We start from the raw sequence: 18,966 nt of genomic DNA on the forward strand, positions 1-18,966 counted from the left end.
GCCTGCAAAGGACACCGTATTCTTTTATGAAACACAATCGAATCGTTTACTTTTTACCCCTCAAAAAATTTCATGTTACCCTTCCTGGGGTAATTACCCCCAGGTTGGGAACCACTGTCCTAGAGCCATTCAGCGACGATACACTGCCGCGTACCACAGCATCATCAACAAACAATCGCAGGTTGCTGTTCCCCCTACCAGTCACATCGTTTATGTAGAATGTACAGAGAATAAGCTTTGTTTTGAATCCTAAGTAAGGATGGGTAGCCTATATGGAAATTATTTTTACTTTAGTACTGCTTTTTTGAATGATAGAGTTGACCCAAAATTCATTATTGTTGTAATCACAAATACCATTGGAAAGTAAATAACTTGCTAGCTGAAACTGGTTGTGCAAGATCTTTGGTGTTCAACTTTATAGAATATTTCTCAGCACCCTTTTGTAGATCAAATACGTTGTAACCTCGCGACAGAAAAAATATGTATAAATATATGTATAACATTTACATTTAGTGTAACCTCCCAACAGAATACTATTCCGTAACCTTCCACAAATAACGTGACTAACCTACCAATAAAAAATGTGACTCATATATAGCCTTTCAATAATTGGTTCAAATGGCTCTGAGCACTATGGGACTTAACATCTGAGGTCATCAGTCCTCTAGAACTTAGAACTACTTAAACCTAACTAACCTAAGGACATCACACACATCCACGCCCGAGGCAGGATTCGAACCAGCGAGGGTAGCGGTCGCGCGGTTCCAGACTGTAGCGCCTAGAACCGCTCGGCCACCCCGGCCGTTTCAATAATTAACTGACTGTGAATCTAAACTGGTAAATTTGGACGTCAGCAGTGCTGCGCCATGGCCCTGAAAGATCATTCTGAATAAACTGAAAATTCTTACCTCAAAGAAGTCGCCGGATAACGCGTATATATCCGCTCGTATAAGAAATTTTTCTGGCACAGCCCAGTGCAATGCTGGCCGCTAGATATGTCATGTATAAAAAGAAACAACTGATTTTTCTTTACGATAATCGGAATGATCATGGATTGCAGAAATTAGTAAATTCTTTAAATTCAGATGAATGACTGTCAAAAAAGCTAATTTTATAAAAAAAAGATTATTATTAAAAGATTTTTTAAAACATGGGACTTGATATAACAATAGTACAAATTTAGTTGTAACAAATTAGATATGCGTGTGACAGTTTTCACCTTATACTATATCGCTCACGCACGACTGGCCCAACCGTCCGACAGCGAGCTTAAAAAAAAAAAAAATGTTTAAATGTGTGTGAAATCTTATGGGACTTAACTGCTAAGGTCATCAGTCCCTAAGCTTACACACTACTTAACTTAAATTAAGCTAAGGACAAACACACACACACACACCCATGCCCGAGGGAGGACTCAAACCTCCGCTGGGACCAGCCGCACAGTCCATGACTGCAAATCAAATGGCTCTGAGCACTATGGGACTCAACTGCGACGGTCATCAGTCCCCTAGAACTTAGAACTACTTAAACCTAACTAACCTACGGACAGCACACAACACCCAGCCATCACGAGGCAGAGAAAATCCCTGACCCCGCCGGGAATCGAACCCGGGAACCCGGGCGTGGGAAGCTAGAACGCTATCGCACGACCACGAGATGCGGGCCCATGACTGCAGCGCGTAAGACCGCTCGGCTAATCTCGCGCGGCACTGCAAGCTACCACTACTTCTCCGACACTGTTCATACTGCAGCCGACACTACTCTCGGTCTGTGATTCTGTTGTAGCTTACATATCGCAGGCAGCGCGTGAGCAATCCATCGAAATTACATCTGCTCGAGTGCGCTACCAATAAATTCCGTAGTCATGGACCTCTTACAACGTTTTTGACCTTAGGTGCATTGCCCCTACAGGGCAGGTGTGAGTGAAGGTAATTAAAGTGTGCTAGCGATGTCAACACAGCCGATCACGAAACCTGTGCTGGCGTCGTGTGTTGTGTGTCGTTTCGGAGGGTGTAGCCGCCAAAGAGCTGCCTCTCCGTTATTCCAAGCACCGCGCCGCATCTGGGATGTACCGTACGTGAGAGAGCGACGGTTCGCGCGCACGCGATGAACTCTTCCCGGAGAGGCGGCTGACGGCACGTACTGGCACGTACACGTGTTCGCGCAGCAACGTTTAATTTCTGTAATGTCTGGACGTCAGGAGGACGCGCCGCCAACATAAACAACGATACGAAGCACATAATAGCGGTCGTTCCATTTGAAATTCAAAGCAGGCGGCACGCTACGGCGCGACGCTATTGTTTCGCGTTTCCGAATACGCCCCTGTCGGCGGCCACGGCTCTTCCGGCGGCGGCCAAGCGGCAAGCAGAGGCGCCGGGGGCGGAGGCGGCGGCGGGGGCGGCAGCGGGGCGGTTCCTGCGGGGGCGGTGCTAGCGGGAGTGCCGTGGCCGCTGGCAAGCGGCCAGTCCCAAATTGTTGTTGTTATCTGAAAAAGGTAGGCCAGCTGCAGTTCATGATTCCGTCGACGTAACGGTCATCAGATGCAACTGGTTACAGTACCTCAGCTGTGAAATCTGCAACATTGTGCAGAGTCATTGTATCCACAGCGATACGATGTGACTTCTCGCGAACGGACGAAATGCCTCTTAACGCACAGAATAATTGAATAGTGTCTGATGATGCCCGTCACTTAGGAACTGTGATAGCAACTAACTTCCCGCACGTGTTCAGTATAACTCATTCCTCGACACATTACCGTGCAGTGCGAATGTTGTTGTTGTTGTTGTCTTCAGTCCTGAGACTGGTTTGATGCAACTCTCCATGCTACTCTATTCTGTGCAAGCTTCTTCATCTCCCAGTACCTACTGCAACCTACATCCTTCTGAATCTGCTTATTGTATTCATCCCTTGGTCTCCCTCTACGATTTTTACCCTCCAATACTAAATTGGTGATCCCTCGATGCCTCAGAACATGTCCTACCAACCGATCCCTTCTTTTGGTCAAGTTGTGCCACAAACTTCTCTTCTCCCCAATCCTATTCAATACTTCCTCATTAGTTATGTGATCTACCCATCTACCCATCTAATCTTCGGCAACGGCCTTGCCGTAGTGGATACACCGGTTCCCGTGAGATCACCGAAGTTAAGCGCTGTCGGGCGTGGCCGGCACTTGGATGGGTGACCATCCAGCTCCCATGCGCTGTTGCCATTTTTCGGGGTGCACTCAGCCTCGTGATGCCAATTGAGGAGCTACTCGACCGACTAGTAGCGGCTCCGGTCAAAGAAAACCATCGTAACGACCGGGAGAGCGGTGTGCTGACCACACGCCCCTCCTATCCGCATCCTCACCTGAGGATGACACCGCGGTCTGATGGTCCCGATGGGCCACCTGTGGCCTGAAGACGGAGTGCAGTGCATCTAATCTTCAGCATTCTTCTGTAGCACCACATTTCGAAAGCTTCTATTCTCTTCTTGTCCAAACTATTTATCGTCCATGTTTCACTTCCATACATGGCTACACTCCATACAAATAGTTTCACAAACGACTTCCTTACAGTTAAATCTATACTCGATGTTAACAAATTTCTCTTCTTCAGAAACGCTTTCCTCGCCATTGCCAGTCTACATTTTATATCCTCTCTACTTCGACCATCATCAGTTATTTTGCTCCCCAAATAGCAAAACTCCTTTACTACTTTAAGTGTCTCATTTCCTAATCTAATTCCCTCAGCATCACCCGACTTAATTCGACTACATTCCATTATCCTCGTTTTGCTTTTGTTGATGTTCATCTTATATCCTCCTTTCAAGACGCTATCCATTCCGTTCAACTGCTCTTCCAAGTCCTTTGCTGTCTCTGACAGAATTACAATGTCATCGGCGAACCTCAAACTTTTTATTTCTTCTCCATGGATTTTAATACCTACTCCGAATTTTCCTTTTGTTTCCTTTACTGCTTGCTCAATATACAGATTGAATAACATCGGGGAGAGGCTACAACCCTGTCTTACTCCCTTCCCAACAACTGCTTCCCTTTCATGTCCCTCGACTCTTATAACTGCCATCTGGTTTCTGTACAAATTGTAAATAGCCTTTCGCCCCCTGTATTTTACCCCTGCCACAGCAGTGCGATTAGCTGTCGAAAAAGAACGAAGAAACCGCCATGTAGAAGACGTCAGCGTCCATAGAAGTCAGAATTACAAGCGACTTCACATCATCAATGACCAGCTTGAAAGCCACCATAAATGAAGCAGACTTCGCTCCCAGCAGATGAAGAAGAGGATGTTACTAACATTCGGCACCTCGATTTTTGACTCCGATTTGACACGGTTTGAACACCGCGAAGATTTTATACACGACCAGATTTTTTTCAACGTGTTAGAGCACGTGCTGCCGGCCAGGGAAGCAGTCGAGCGCCCTCTGTTTACTTATTTATTTTTATTTTATTTTATTTAGCGTATGATACACCCTTGGAACAAGTGGACCATTTCCTCTACCTAGGAAGCATACTGTCACGAAACAGCTCATCTGGAAAAGATGTGGAAAATGGATTACGTGCTGCCCATGTAGCATTTGGACGTCTTTCAAAGCGTGTCTTCTTGAATAAAGACCTAACACTGTACACCAAACTGATGGTGTACAAAGCTGTAGTCATTTCTACCCTGCTATATGGTTGCGAAACCTGGATGAAACTAGAACGCTTCAATCAACAGAAGCTAAGATATATCGTGAACCTGAAATGGTTCTTGAGAAAGCAAATATGTGTAGCATGGAAGCTCTTATCATTGGGCATCAACTCAGATGGGTCGGACATGTCCAGCGGATGAAAAATGACAGGCTTCCACGCCAAATGCTGTACAGCGAAGTGAGCACAGGTAAAAGGCCACGAGGTGCCCCTCTCAAACGTTATAAGGATCAGTACAAGAAAAATTTGAAAAACTTGAACATCGATCCGAGTAACTGGTCCACAATAGCAGAAGATCGAAGTCGCTGGCGCTCAGTTACCTCAAATCCTCTTCAAAACTTTGCGCTGGAACGTCGAAGAATGGAGAATGACAAACGCCGGAGACGTAAACTCCTCCAGGCTCAGCCACGTCCTCCACCTTCCATCATCTGTAATGTCTGTGGCCGCCTGTTCCACGCTATGATTGGATTGCTAAGCCATCAACGATACTTCCACGCCTGAACCGCGACAAACGAAATTTCAGGAGAGAAATGAAAACTCGGACACGGCGACGACGGTGGCATTTAAGTACATTTCAGTATTGGATCACCTTATTCTACATTACATAAAATTACATATATTCACAGACAAACATATAGTCCTTGTACGATGGATTTTTGGGGCGCCACGAGGAATTCTTCAAAGTCCCCACAGAACGCTCTAGCACTGCATTCTTCTCTGATGTGTTGATGATCTGCTTAGGCGCGCCGGAGCCACATGCTGGCGAAGACAGCAGTCCCCATTTGAAGAGTGAGTCAGCACATCTTCCATGTCCAATTCTTATTCGGTCCAGAGTTGACTAGATCTTGCAGGGCTTTATAGAGGTAGGATAGAGCAGCACGAGCCACAAATGGTCTTGCATTATCTTGTTGAAAGTAAACGACGCGGGGGTCTAGAAGATAGGCGCAGCTATCGGCCTTAACACCTCAGAAAAGTAATAGCTGATATTGAGATTACACCAAATGCAAACCAGAGGTCTTCGTGTTGTGCATCTAATGGGATCCCAAGCGTTCGGCTCGTATGAAATAGACTTCGATGTAAACATCTTTCCTATAGCGGAATGTTGGGCCGGCCCATGGGTGGATGCCGAGCAATTAGTGGGTACTGAGACAGAGAGCAAATTCGTTAGAAGCACCGTAATGTTCTTTCTAATTTCTTCATTGAGTCCAAACAGTATTCCATACTACTCCGTTACACAGGCACCCTCGTCATAAACAATCACAATAACAAAGAGGCATATTGGTAACGCTGCGAAAACTCCAAGCGAACCCCACGATTGGACTTGCTCTCAAGTGTGCAGCAGAGACTGTGTCTGCAAGGGATCTGGAGAACAGTCACATGTGTTACTGCCAACCTCTGGGCATAGAATGCCTGCCGTGGTGTGGATAGTGTACGACACCACACAAAGCAGATTAATTCACTTAATAAGTCCTCCGGTCCAGATTGCACACTAACTAGATTCCTTTCAAAATATCTAAGGATTTGAAAGTTGTACCCGTCATACCAATACTCAAGAAAGGAAGCAGGAGTACAGACCCACAACAGTGACGCCATTTGCGGTAAGATTTTGGAACCCGTGGTCGGACATTATGAATTACCTCGAGGAAAACAATCTATTGACACAGAGTCAGTGAGGATTCAGCAAATTTCGTTTATATAAAACAGAACCAGCTCTTTATTCTCAATAATGGCTGCTATCGACAGGGGATCTCCAATTGATTCCATATTTCTGGATATCGAAAGACCTCTTGATAACGTTCCTCACAAGTGGCTTCCAATCGAACTGCTTGACTATGTGCGTATAGAGTATTGTCTCAGTTGGGCGACTGGATTCGTGATTTTCTGTCAGAAACCTCACAGCTCGTAGTAACTGTCGGAAAATAATCGAGTAAAACAAAAGTGATACGTGGCGCTCCCCAAGAAAGCGTTATAGGCCTTTGCTATTTCTAATTTGTATAAGTGATTTACGAGGCAATCTGAGCAGCCCTCTTAGATTGCTTCCAGATAATGCTGTCGTTTACTATCTCGCAAAGTAATCAGATGATAAAAACCAATTGAAAAAGTTTTCGACAGGACATTTGTGTTTCTTTTCTTTTTTTTTTTTTTTTTTATTTCAATGTCAATAAAGTTCACCTACAGCCTTATACTTTAAGATATTTTATTTTATTTTGAAAGCAATCAGTTTCGGCATTCCATTTTGCCATCTTCAGGGCCCATACGCTTTTATCCAAATGAACGAATTTGTCGTATAGCGCCATAAATCATTGGATATCGTGATTTCCTATCGTCACACAATTGCTTTATACGAAGACGGGACAGCAACTGACGTTTTCTCGTCTTGTCAAAGACAACCAAAATCAACATGCTATTTCCGAACGAGAAAGCGGCAGTATACGGAACATACACTGCGTGCTTGCACTGAAATGCTAACCATTCACAGACCCAGATGAGTATTAGGCCTTAAAATTTGCGTCTGCTGGTTTTTTTCTCTCGTAGTTCGAGTGTTTATTGTGAAAAGCTTACAATAAATTTACAAGTCAATGTATTGGCCATCGCCGCCCTGTACTTTCTCCCTTCTTTCGGGCACCGTACGAGTCCCATGGCGGAAAAAATGGGAGTATTTTGAGAAAATCCGTGAATCGATCAAATTTTTTACTTTTTCATATGGCCGGAGGTGCTGGTCAGCCAGGCCGGTGTGCCACTGATCGAAAAAGATACTAGTCAGTGGGAGCAATGTGTGGGGAATACGGTGGGTGGGGTAGGTCTTCCCATTTCAACTTTTCCAAGTATGTTTTTAGGGGCTTCCGGCATGGAGTCGAGCATTGCCATGCTGCAGAATCATCTTTTAATTTCTATTGCTATACTGTGGCCTTTTCTCTTTCAGTGCTCGACTCCAACGCGTCAACTGTTTTCGATAACGATCTCCTGTGATTGCTTCCATCGGTTTCAGTAGCTTCGAAATCCTTCTGTCTTCCAACGTCATGTCGGTCTTAGACGTCGAAATTACTATTCTTGAAGCGTTGAAACCTTTCACTAATAGGTAGCTCTCCATAGGCTTTACCGAGCATTTTATGAGCCTCAGCGGTTGATTTCTTCACGTTAAAACAAAAATTAAAACTTCCCCCAAATGACGAGAACTGGGGTCGTAAGATGACATATTCATCCGAGAATCAATTTGTGATGCAATCATAAACCGTCCAATATTTTCATGGCTTTTTGTTTTCGAATGCCTAAGCTTATTGTGTGACCCACCTCGTGCACCATTACTTGCCACTACTGCCATCTATTGCAAAACGGCGGAAATAAAGCTGCAGACCCAATAGTACACTGGAAGACAATATGCCATCGTCATGCTGCAATTTTAGAGGACAGCAGTGCAGCTTAACAGCCGATTTGTTTCATCATAATTTTCCAATTCTAACTGCGTCATTAATAACCTAGAGGCGGACGAGATGCGAAGCTGAGATCTTCGTTGCCGTTTCTCTCTGGTGTCACGATTTTCGCCTCGCGTCGTGACACACAAGGATGGATGCCGGAGCCTTCACAGCGTCGCAGGAAGCGGCAGGTTAGCTCCAGGGATAGTGCTGCTGCTGCTGCGTGCTATGATCCTGCGCATAGACTGTTGCATCCGGGGTGATGGCATCGCCATTGTGTGGCCATGGCCACGCTCCGCGCTTGCAGAGTGCATTCACTTCCGGCGTGACGTCACTGCCACCGCCATGGTCATTTCCAAACAATGCCTACACTTTATAAGGCCGGGGCTATCACCAGCAGGAGACGGTTTCCGCTCTGGAAGTTAGTAAAATCGCGCACCTGATGAGACATTAGGCAGGCTTAATTTCCTGCAGTCATATTGCCTATCAGCCACCTCACCTTTTGTCATCCCTACAACACCTTCATCGACCCGACGATTCTATCTTACTTGAAGAAATACACCACTACCTACATTTTCTTAACTTTATTCATGCCAACACTCGTTTGTGGTCGTCACACTTCGTCAGTTCGATTAGTCATAAATGTGATAAACGAGTTCCCTATTTTATAAAGAGACCTTACACATGATTTATCAAGTTGAAATTACTATATTGACACTGTACAATTCTTCTGTTACTTTTCTACACAGTCGCCATGTTTTTTTATAAGCATTTTAGTAAGGTTACACAAGTTTTTTCAAACCAGTGCTGCACCATGGCGGGTTTTGTTCTCATCTTCAGGAATCTGCGAGCTGTCATCAAAAGAAAACGCCCTGGACTTTTGTTTCACGAAGTTGTCTTCCTTCATGACAATGTTCGGCCTCATACAGTTCGAATGACCCAGGCGGAGTTCAGAAGACTAAACTGGGAAGCCTCTATAATCACCGTATCTTGCGCCGAATTATTTTCCCATATTCTCCCAACTCAAAAGTCATCTTGGAGCCGGCCGGGATGACCGAGCAGTTCTAGGCGCTTCAGTCCGGAACCGCGCGACTGCTACGGTCGCAGGTTCGAATCCTACCTCGGGCATGGATGTATGTGATGTCTTTAGGTTAGTTTGGTTTAAGTGGTTCTAAGTTCTAGGAGACTGATGACCTCTGATGTTAAGTCCGATAGTGCTCAGAGCCATTTAAAAAGTAGTTTTCTACTGTGGTCAGATTGTGTGCCGTAAATGGTCCTCCTTGCGACATTGTTGTATTGTGTAGCTCTGAAAATTCTGTAGCTCACTCACTGATGTATCAGTTCACATTTGAGAATGGAATACTAACATTGGAATAGCGATTGTCCATCGTAGACATTTCACGCAAATTCTGGACGTATCGTTGTGGTGAGACGCGCATTTAACAGCACACATTGTGTAACCAAAAATGCATGACACGAACTACAATACACATTGCTCAGGAGAAGACGAAGACATTACGTTACATGAACATGGGTCCGGAAACTGTTTGTTTCCATGTTGTAACTCATTTTCTCCAATGACTTTCAACGAGATCAGATTGTAAATTTTCAGTCGGCATGTGTGGGCAGGCGTCAACAATTAAAGCAAGTCATCAAAAATGGTTCAAATGGCTCTGGTCACTATGGGACTTAATGGTTCAAATGGTTCAAATGGCTCTGAGCACTATGGGACTTACCATCTAGGGTCATCAGTCCCCTAGAACTTAGAACTACTTAAACCTAACTAACCTAAGGACATCACACACATCCATGCCCGAGGCAGGATTCGAACCTGCGACCGTAGCGGTTGCGCGGTTCCAGACTGTAGCGCCTAGAACCGCTCGGCCACTCCGGCCGGCAGCAAGTCATCAAGAAAGATTTTCTGTTAGTGTTTGGACCGATCTTGTTAGTGACTGTTTGGTAGGACCTAACTTTCTTCCATCCAGGCTCAACGGACAAAGCTATCACAATTTCGCAGAGAATGTTCTACCTGATCTGTTAACAGACATGCCTTTAGCTGCGCATGATGGAGCACCTCCTCATTTTAGTGTTAACGTCGGTCGGCTTCTAAATAACCGTTTCGGAGACATATTGATAGGTAGAGATGGACCAATCGCCTGGGTCCACCACGCTCTCCAGTCCTAAACCAACTGAACTTATGACGGGGGGGGGGGGGGGGGGGGGAGTTGAAAGCTCTTGTGTATAGAACCCCACTAGTAAAAAAATGTTTTTTGACTTATTTTCCGTTCATTAGCTTGGTTACGTCCAGTCCATTACAGTTATAATTACGTCTTTCGCTTCAGTTAATGAAATATCCTTATGTTTGTTTTACATTACCTCCCACTAATCACCAGGATTAGACCTCCAGAGCAGCTTCCAATTCCTAAGTTAATTACCAGTTTTTACGTTAATAATCCATGTCTCACGGCTACAGGTTAAAATTAGTAAAATACACTGATTATAAACTTACAGTTCACTTCGGAATACTAATGTTCGAAACTTGATTTAGTCTATCAAAAGCATTCCACACCCATGTAACACTTGTTTTCATTTCTTTTGTTGTTCTCTCCGTCAGAATTACACTGCCCAGTCACAGAAACGTGACTGCTTCTCGAAAGCCTAAACAGCCAACTTCTGCAGCGCGAACCTCTCCGAGACGTGCAGGAAGAGTGTCATTGAGGTTCTGTAAGCTACCGGTAGGGATGTGAAGGCACGGCGAGTTCAGTATCGTTACCAGATGTCCTAGGTTTTCGGCCATGGCCAGTTCGATGTGGTTCCACAGATTCTCGATTGGATTTAAAGCCAGGGAGACTGGTGACCAGGAGAGTACGGTAAACTCATCTCGTGCTCACCGAACCACACACGTACACTGCGAGCTGTGTGACACGTTGCATTGTCCTGCTGGTAGATGCCATCGTACCGAGAAAAAACAAATAGCATGTTGGAGTGGGCATGGCCACCAAGGATGGATTAATACTTGTGTTGATCCATTGTGCCATACAGAATGACGAGATCACTCACGGATTGCCACAGAAACGTTCTCCAGAGCGTTACGCGCTGTCCTCCGACCATGATCCTTCTGACGATTCCTGCAGTGCGTTTGTTTTCATACATTTTGCGTCGTACACGCCATCGGCCATCTGCCCTGTGCAGCACAAAACGTGATTTATCTGAAAAGGCCACCTATCGCCACTCACTGGACTTCCAGCAGCGTTCGTCGCCGAAGAACAGCAGTCAGAATGGGTGCATGAACCGGGCACCCCCTGCATTGGCCCACACGCAGCAACGTCCGCTGGACGGTTGTTGAGGAGACACTGTTGGTGGGTCATCTTGTCGGTCAGTTGCTTAGTAGTTGCTTTCCCGTTTACTCTTCTTCAATGCGCGCGGATTATTTCGGCTCATCATCTCGGTAGAGTTCGTCTTCACGAAGTTCTGCTTGCGCAGTGTTACCGATCAATTGCTTGACCATTGTCACGGATTTTCCGTCAATGTGCTTGATTACTCCCGAAGGAAATGTCATGTAGGTGCTGCGGTTTCCCGAGCGTGAATTGCGTCTTCTCTAACTCTGGCTCGACGATCCGATGAAATTCTTGCACTGCCATCTTCCTTGAGCCCACGGGTTGACGAAAGCACCGCGGACGCTTCTGAGCTCATGAAGCGGCCGAAACTGTAATTGAACTCCAGTTCTCTCCCACACAACAACTGTAAATATCTTCGCAGCCGTCGTCCAGTCATGTCGCCTAAGGCCCTTGGTGCACCACCGTTCCCTCGGCTCCGGTTTTGCATAGCGCTATTTTGCCATCCGCGGTGTATTTTAACTACGATGGGACGCGAACAGTTTCCACACTTAGCCGTTTCAGAAATGTTCCACCGGTGGCCCGAAAACCAATGACAGTGCCCTTCTGGACGTCAGATAAATCTCTCCGTTTCAGCATTACCACAACGAGTGCACTGTTTTCTGCGTCCCCCGCCCTCCTACACGCTTTATCCCCCCACTGCTAGTGCTGCCACCTACCGTCTATGAGTGGCTATTGCACGTTGACATCGATTACAGGCGGTAGTCACATTAACGGGATTGGATTGTGTATTTTCTTCTAACTTCACAGCAAGAACATGAAATCCATACAGAATTATGTTGTTCTAGAAGTCCAAAGAGAAATATTTATTTTAGTCTAATCAGATTACACTGATTGCCTAGTGAGATCTAAAATAGTTCTTTCCTTGTGCTTTTAAACGATCTGGTTGATGGTATTGACAGTGGCATTATACTGTTTGCCGATGATGCTGTAGTCTACAGGAAAGTAGTATCACACAAAAGTAGTGAATAAATCATTGAAGTTTTGCAGAAAATAAATGCGTGGTGTAATGACTGGCAGTTATCTCTCAATATTAGTAAGTGTAACCTACTGCGTATAACAAGGCGAAAATCCCCATTAATGTAAGAGTACAAAATAAATGCCCAGTCTTTGGAAGCGGAAACACCCGTCAAGTATCTGGGTGCGACTATTCGAAATGATCTCAGATGGAATGATCAGATCACATAAGTAACGGGCAAGGCGAACTCTAGATTGCGGTTTATTGGTAGAATCCTGTAACGATGCATTCCTTCAACAAAGGAAATAGCTTACAATACGTTATTTCGTCCAGTCTTAAAGTATTGTAAGTCTGCGTGGGACCGTTACCAGTTCGTTCTGATTCAAGAAATTGAGAAGGTCCAAAGAAGAGCGGTAAGATTCTTGACTGGTACGTTTAGCCATCGCGAGAGCGTTACAAATCTCATAGAAAGTTTGAAGTGGGACACTCTTGCAGATAGACAGCGCGCTAAACAGAAGGGGCTGCTCACTAAATTCCGAAATCCGATCTTCGCCGGGGATGTATATTATTACCACCAACTTCCAAATTGCGCAATGATCACCATTCAAATATAAGGGAAATTAGAGCTCGAACTGAGGCGTTCAGACAGTCGTTTTTCCCTCGCGTGGTCCGCAAGTGGAACAGACGGGGGAAAATATGACTTTGGCGTGAATTCTCCCCTCCGCCACACACCATTTGGTGGCGAGCGGAATATATATGTATATGTAAATGTAGATTTGGAAATTAGCTATACATAAAGTATCCTATCGTGTATAATAAGTGTTTACGGTGTACTTGGTCTATTTTTATATTGCTTTTGGCCGATATTCCAGAATTTAATTGATATGTGTTTGCAAAGAAGGGATAATGGAGCTACGCCCGTACTAGCATAACCATTTTTTGTATGTTTCACTTATCACAAAATCTTGTAGTGAGGGATGTCATAAATTTGCTGTAACGCTGAATTCAAACATTCCTGCACGGAAAGAAAGGCAAGAATGTTTGACAGACGTCGATGTTTCGTTCGCAGTTGATCGTGATGAAAACAAACTGACAGTACTTTAACGGGGCCAAAGGAATGCTTACATTCTGTTACATATGTTTTACTCGTCACTCATTTTCTGTGATAAACCTCTGGAGAGCAACAAAATTTTTGTAGTTCTTGACACCTAAAAATGAAGTGAAAACTACCTTTGACTCTCAGATGTTACAGTATTTTATCAGCAAGAATATTGTACGTGCACTCTGAGAATTTTAATGAGGTGGAAGGGTGCGTGGGAGTAGCTAAAGCGACAGAAATCGATGTTGATGGCTCCTAACGGCTCTTTGCGGCTTCAAACTTGAGCCACTGGACAACACTGCTTAACAGGCCTAACGAGTCGACAAATAAGGTTATTGTGATAGGCAGCCTGAAATCAGCGGGAGGACACTGTGCAAAGCCCATTTCCCAGAGCAGCAAGGTCGGCTGACGTGAACTAGTTAAGCCCTCTACAGGACGCATAATGGACATGGTGACCCCTAATAGGCTAAACGTGATGGGAAGGCTGCCTGTTTGTGATGCGAATTCCTGTCAATCGATCACGCACATCAATAACAGGAAATCTAAACGCATTCCCCATTACACCGTGTATGTCCACTGTCTGTTCCTGTGTCCTCGTCATTAGGTTATTGGGTGGTTAGATGTCGCTGGCGTCTGCAATTTTGTGCCGCATTCACGTCTGACCAATGCTGCGTTTTTTGATCTCTCCTTGTACTCAGCTTTCCAATGAAGCACACAAAAGAACGCTTTCACATAAAGGTTACTCAAAAGTCAAGTTCAAAGCTGCAGACATATTAATTTCATCACCATGTTCAATAAGAGTGCCTCAGAAATTTTAGTTAACAGCTCGTATAAAAAGCTTAATTTTCTGCTAGTCTTCAATCACCTGTCCGTCCAGCCATGCGGCAGTATATTCGTACGCGGTTGACCAGCTTACATCAGTTCCCGAAGGTACGCTAGGAAAGAAAATTAGTTCCAATTTTGGATACCAGGTGCTGCGAAATCCATCGATACTCTCACACTGCACGTCGTCCATTTCTATTCACAGACCCGTACACCTTATGCATGTCAGACATTTCAACATACAGGGTGTTTCAAAAATGACCGGTATATTTGAAACGGCAATAAAAACTAAACGAGCAGCAGTAGAAATACACCGTTTGTTGCAATATGCTTGGGACAACAGTACATTTTCAGACGGACAAACTTTCGAAATTACAGTAGTTACAATTTTCAACAACAGATGGCGCTGCAAGTGATGTGAAAGATATAGAAGACAACGCAGTCTGTGGGTGCGCCATTCTGTACGTCGTCTTTCTGCTGTAAGCGTATGCTGTTCACAACGTGCAAGTGTGCTGTAGACAACATGGTTTATTCCTTAGAACAGAGGATTTTTCTGGTGTTGGAATTCCACCGCCTAGAACACAGTGTTGTTGCAACAAGACGAAGTTTTCAACGGAGGTTTAATGTAACCAAAGGACCGAAAAGCGATACAATAAAGGATCTGTTTGAAAAATTTCAACGGACTGGGAACGTGACGGATGAACGTGCTGGAAAGGTAGGGGGACCGCGTACGGCAACCACAGAGGGCAACGCGCAGCTAGTGCAGCAGGTGATCCAGCAGCGGCCTCGGGTTTCCGTTCGCCGTGTTGCAGCAGCGGTCCAAATGACGCCAACGTCCACGTATCGTCTCATGCGCCAGAGTTTACACCTCTATCCATACAAAATTCAAATGCGGCAACCCCTCAGCGCCGCTACCATTGCTGCACGAGAGACATTCGCTAACGATATAGTGCACAGGATTGATGACGGCGATATGCATGTGGGCAGCATTTGGTTTACTGACGAAGCTTATTTTTTCCTGGACGGCTTCGTCAATAAACAGAACTGGCGCATATGGGGAACCGAAAAGCCCCATGTTGCAGTCCCATCGTCCCTGCATCCTCAAAAAGTACTGGTCCGGGCCGCCATTTCTTCCAAAGGAATCATTGGCCCATTTTTCAGATCCGAAACGATTACTGCATCACGCTATCTGGACATTCTTCGTGAATTTGTGGCGGTACAAACTGTCTTAGACGACACTGCGAACACCTCGTGGTTTATGCAAGATGGTGCCCGGCCACATCGCACGGCCGACGTCTTTAATTTCCTGAATGAATATTTCGATGATCGTGTGATTGCTTTGGGCTATCCGAAACATACAGGAGGCGGCGTGGATTGGCCTCCCTATTCGCCAGACATGAACCCCTGTGACTTCTTTCTGTGGGGACACTTGAAAGACCAGGTGTACCGCCAGAATCCAGAAACAATTGAACAGCTGAAGCAGTACATCTCATCTGCATGTGAAGCTATTCCGCCAGATGGGTTGTCAAAGGTTTCGGGTAATTTCATTCAGAGACTACGCCATATTATTGCTACGCATGGTGGATATGTGGAAAATATCGTACTATAGAGTTTCCCAGACCGCAGCGCCATCTGTTGTTGAAAACTGTAACTACTGTAATTTCGAAAGTTTGTCTGCCTGAAAATGTACTGTTGTCCCAAGCATATCGCAACAAACGGTGTATTTCTATCGCTGCTCGTTTAGTTTTTATTGCCGTTTCAAATATACCGGTCATTTTTGAAACACCCTGTACGTAACCGCTCCATGTTCACTGTTGTTGTAATAGCTGCCACTGAATCGGTGCGGTGACAGGTAAGTGACGGTTGTTGGTAGTAGGCGGTGATGCTTACGGATGAATCCGTGTGTTTCCAAACGTACCCCAGAGCCAACCATCAGTACACATACCCACTCTTCGACACCGACACAAGTTGAGTTAAGAGACCCTATATTCCTTATGAAATACACACTGAAAAGCCAGTTCTAAGTTCTAGGGGACTGATGACCTCAGATGTTAAGTCCCATAGTGCTCAGAGCCATTTGAACCAGTAGAACAGCTCCTTGACACTTGGTACTGCGGGACGGAGACAAGCTGACGACGGCTCCATTCTGTTCTGGGGAACATTCTCGTGTGCATGCATGGGTCCAGTGGATCTGCAAGGCAAGGAGTATGGGACGCTGGATGGAGACCACGTACACCCTTCATGATGATCACGTTTCTCATGGCAGTGGCATTTTTCAACAGGATAATACGCAGTGTCATAAAACCAGGAGTGTGATGGAGGAGTGCTTCGAGGGACACAGTGGTGAGATCCAATTACTGTGATGGCTCTCCAACCAGCCAGATCTGAACCCGATAGAACACATCTGGAATGTGGCGTCAGAGCTATTGCCCCCTCCCTGGAATTTAAGGGAATTAGGTGACTTGTAAGTGCAGATGTGGTGTCAACTCCCTCCAGCGACCTACCAAGGCCTTATTGCTTCCATGTTACGACACCTCCACGCCTTTATCCGTGCCAAAGGTAGATACATACAGGCTATCATGTCGGTGGTCATGATGTTCTGACTGAGTAATGTATTTGTTTTGATGTTCTCCGTTTATTACACTACTGGCCATTAAAATTGCTACACCAAGAATAAATGCAGATGATAAACGGGTATTCATTGGACAAATATATTATACTAGTACTGAAATGTGATTAATTTTTCACGCAATTTGGGTGCATAGATCCTGAGAAATCAGTACCCAGAACAACCACCTCTGGCCGTAATAACGGCCTTGATACGCCTAGGCATTGAGTCAAACAGAGCTTGGATGGCGTGTACAGGTACAGCTGCCCATGCAGCTTCAAAACGATACCACAGTTCATCAAGAGTAGTGACTGGCGTATTGTGACAAGCCAGTTGCTCGGCCACCATTGACCAGACGTTTTCAGTTGGTGAGGGATCTGGAGAATGAGCTGTCCAGAGCAGCAGTCGCACATTTTCTGTATGCAGAAAGGCCCGTACAGGACCTGCAACATGCGGTCGTGCATTATTCTCCCGAAACGTAGGGTTTCGCAGGGATCGAATGATGGGTAGAGCCACGGGTCGTAAAACATCTGAAATGTAACGTCCACAGTTCAATGTGGCGCCAATGCGAACAAGAGGTGACCGAGACGTGTAACCAATGGCACCCGATACCATCACGCCGGGTGATACGCCAGTATGGCGATGACGAATACACGCTTGCAATGTGCGTTCACCGCGATGTCGCCAAACACGGATGCGACCCATCATGATACTTTAAACAGAACCCGGATTCATCCGAAAAAATGACGTTTTGCCATTCGTGCACCCAGGTTCGTCGTTGAGTACACCATCGCAGGCGCTCTTGTCTGTGATGCAGCTTCAATGGTAACCGCTGCCATGGTGTCCGAGCTGATAGTCCATGCTGCTGCAAACGACGTCGAACTGTTCGTGCAGATGGTTGTTATCTTGGAAACGTCCCCATCTGTTGACTCAGGGATCGAGACAGCCATGCGGATAAGATGCCTGTCATCTCGGCTGCTAGTGATACGAGGCCGTTGGGATACAGCACGGCGTTCCGTATTACCCTCTTGAACCCACCGATTCCATATTCTGCTAACAGTCATTGGATCTCTACCGACGGGAGCAGCAATGTCGCGATACGATAAAACGCAATCGTGATAGGCTACAGTCCGACCTTTATCAAAGTCGGAAACGTGATGGTACGCATTTCTCCTCCTTACACGAGGCATCACAACAACGTTTCACCAGGCAACGCCGGTCAACTGCAGTTTGTGTATGAGAAATCGATTGGAAACTTTCCTCATGTCTGCATGTTGTACTTGTCGCCACAGGCGCCAACCTTGTGCGAATGCTCTGAAAAGCTAATCATTTGCATATCAGAGCATCTTCTTCTTCCTGTCGGGTAAATTTCGCGTCTGTAGCACGTCATCTTCGTGGTGTAGCAATTTTAATGGCCAGTAGTGTAATTTGAACCAATAGTTTCGGAACACTTGCATACACGTAGAGCAATCCACGAAAGCTCCTCACACTAGCGGTCTTGGACTCCCCGCGGTATTTCGGCTGACCACGCGCTACCCGTGTCAGTGTGCGACGGCAGCGTCGCCCGGCCATAAGACGGCTGTCACGGCGAGCACGCAAGTCGCGAGACGGCGAGCGCTGAGCGCGGCTGCTCGCCTCAGCATGCAAATGACTCCGTTTAACGGACGCCAGCCAGGCTACAATGGGCTGCCGACGCGAACAATGGGACGCTTACATTGGAAGTAACATAAAATACGCCCCCTTGTGCTATTCGCCGACTTTTTCCCCCCTTCTTTCTCCTCGGCCGCGGCGCGCCACAATGAACGGTGAAACACGCCTTTTAGAACTTCGCACTCAGTCGCCAGCGTCCTGAGCCGACAGAGGCTGTTCAGCGGGCCTGCCACTCGGCAGCTACAAAGCCAGCTGCCTACAGTGCTAGCTGCCGCTATACTACTGCTTCCTATCAAACCCACAGCGGCAGACAAGGTAGGCCTACGCAACTCAAAAA

The 18,966-nt window shown here is 45.9% G+C and overlaps 1 pseudogene; it reads left to right on the forward strand.

The window, feature by feature from the left end:
- Nucleotides 1–3,091: 3,091 nt before the first annotated feature.
- LOC126189398 (5S ribosomal RNA) lies at nucleotides 3,092–3,208 on the forward strand (annotated as a pseudogene).
- The last annotated feature ends 15,758 nt before the right edge of the window (nucleotides 3,209–18,966 follow it).

The sequence above is a fragment of the Schistocerca cancellata genome, chromosome 5 (genome assembly GCF_023864275.1).
Source record: "Schistocerca cancellata isolate TAMUIC-IGC-003103 chromosome 5, iqSchCanc2.1, whole genome shotgun sequence".
Classification (NCBI taxonomy): domain Eukaryota; kingdom Metazoa; phylum Arthropoda; class Insecta; order Orthoptera; family Acrididae; genus Schistocerca; species Schistocerca cancellata.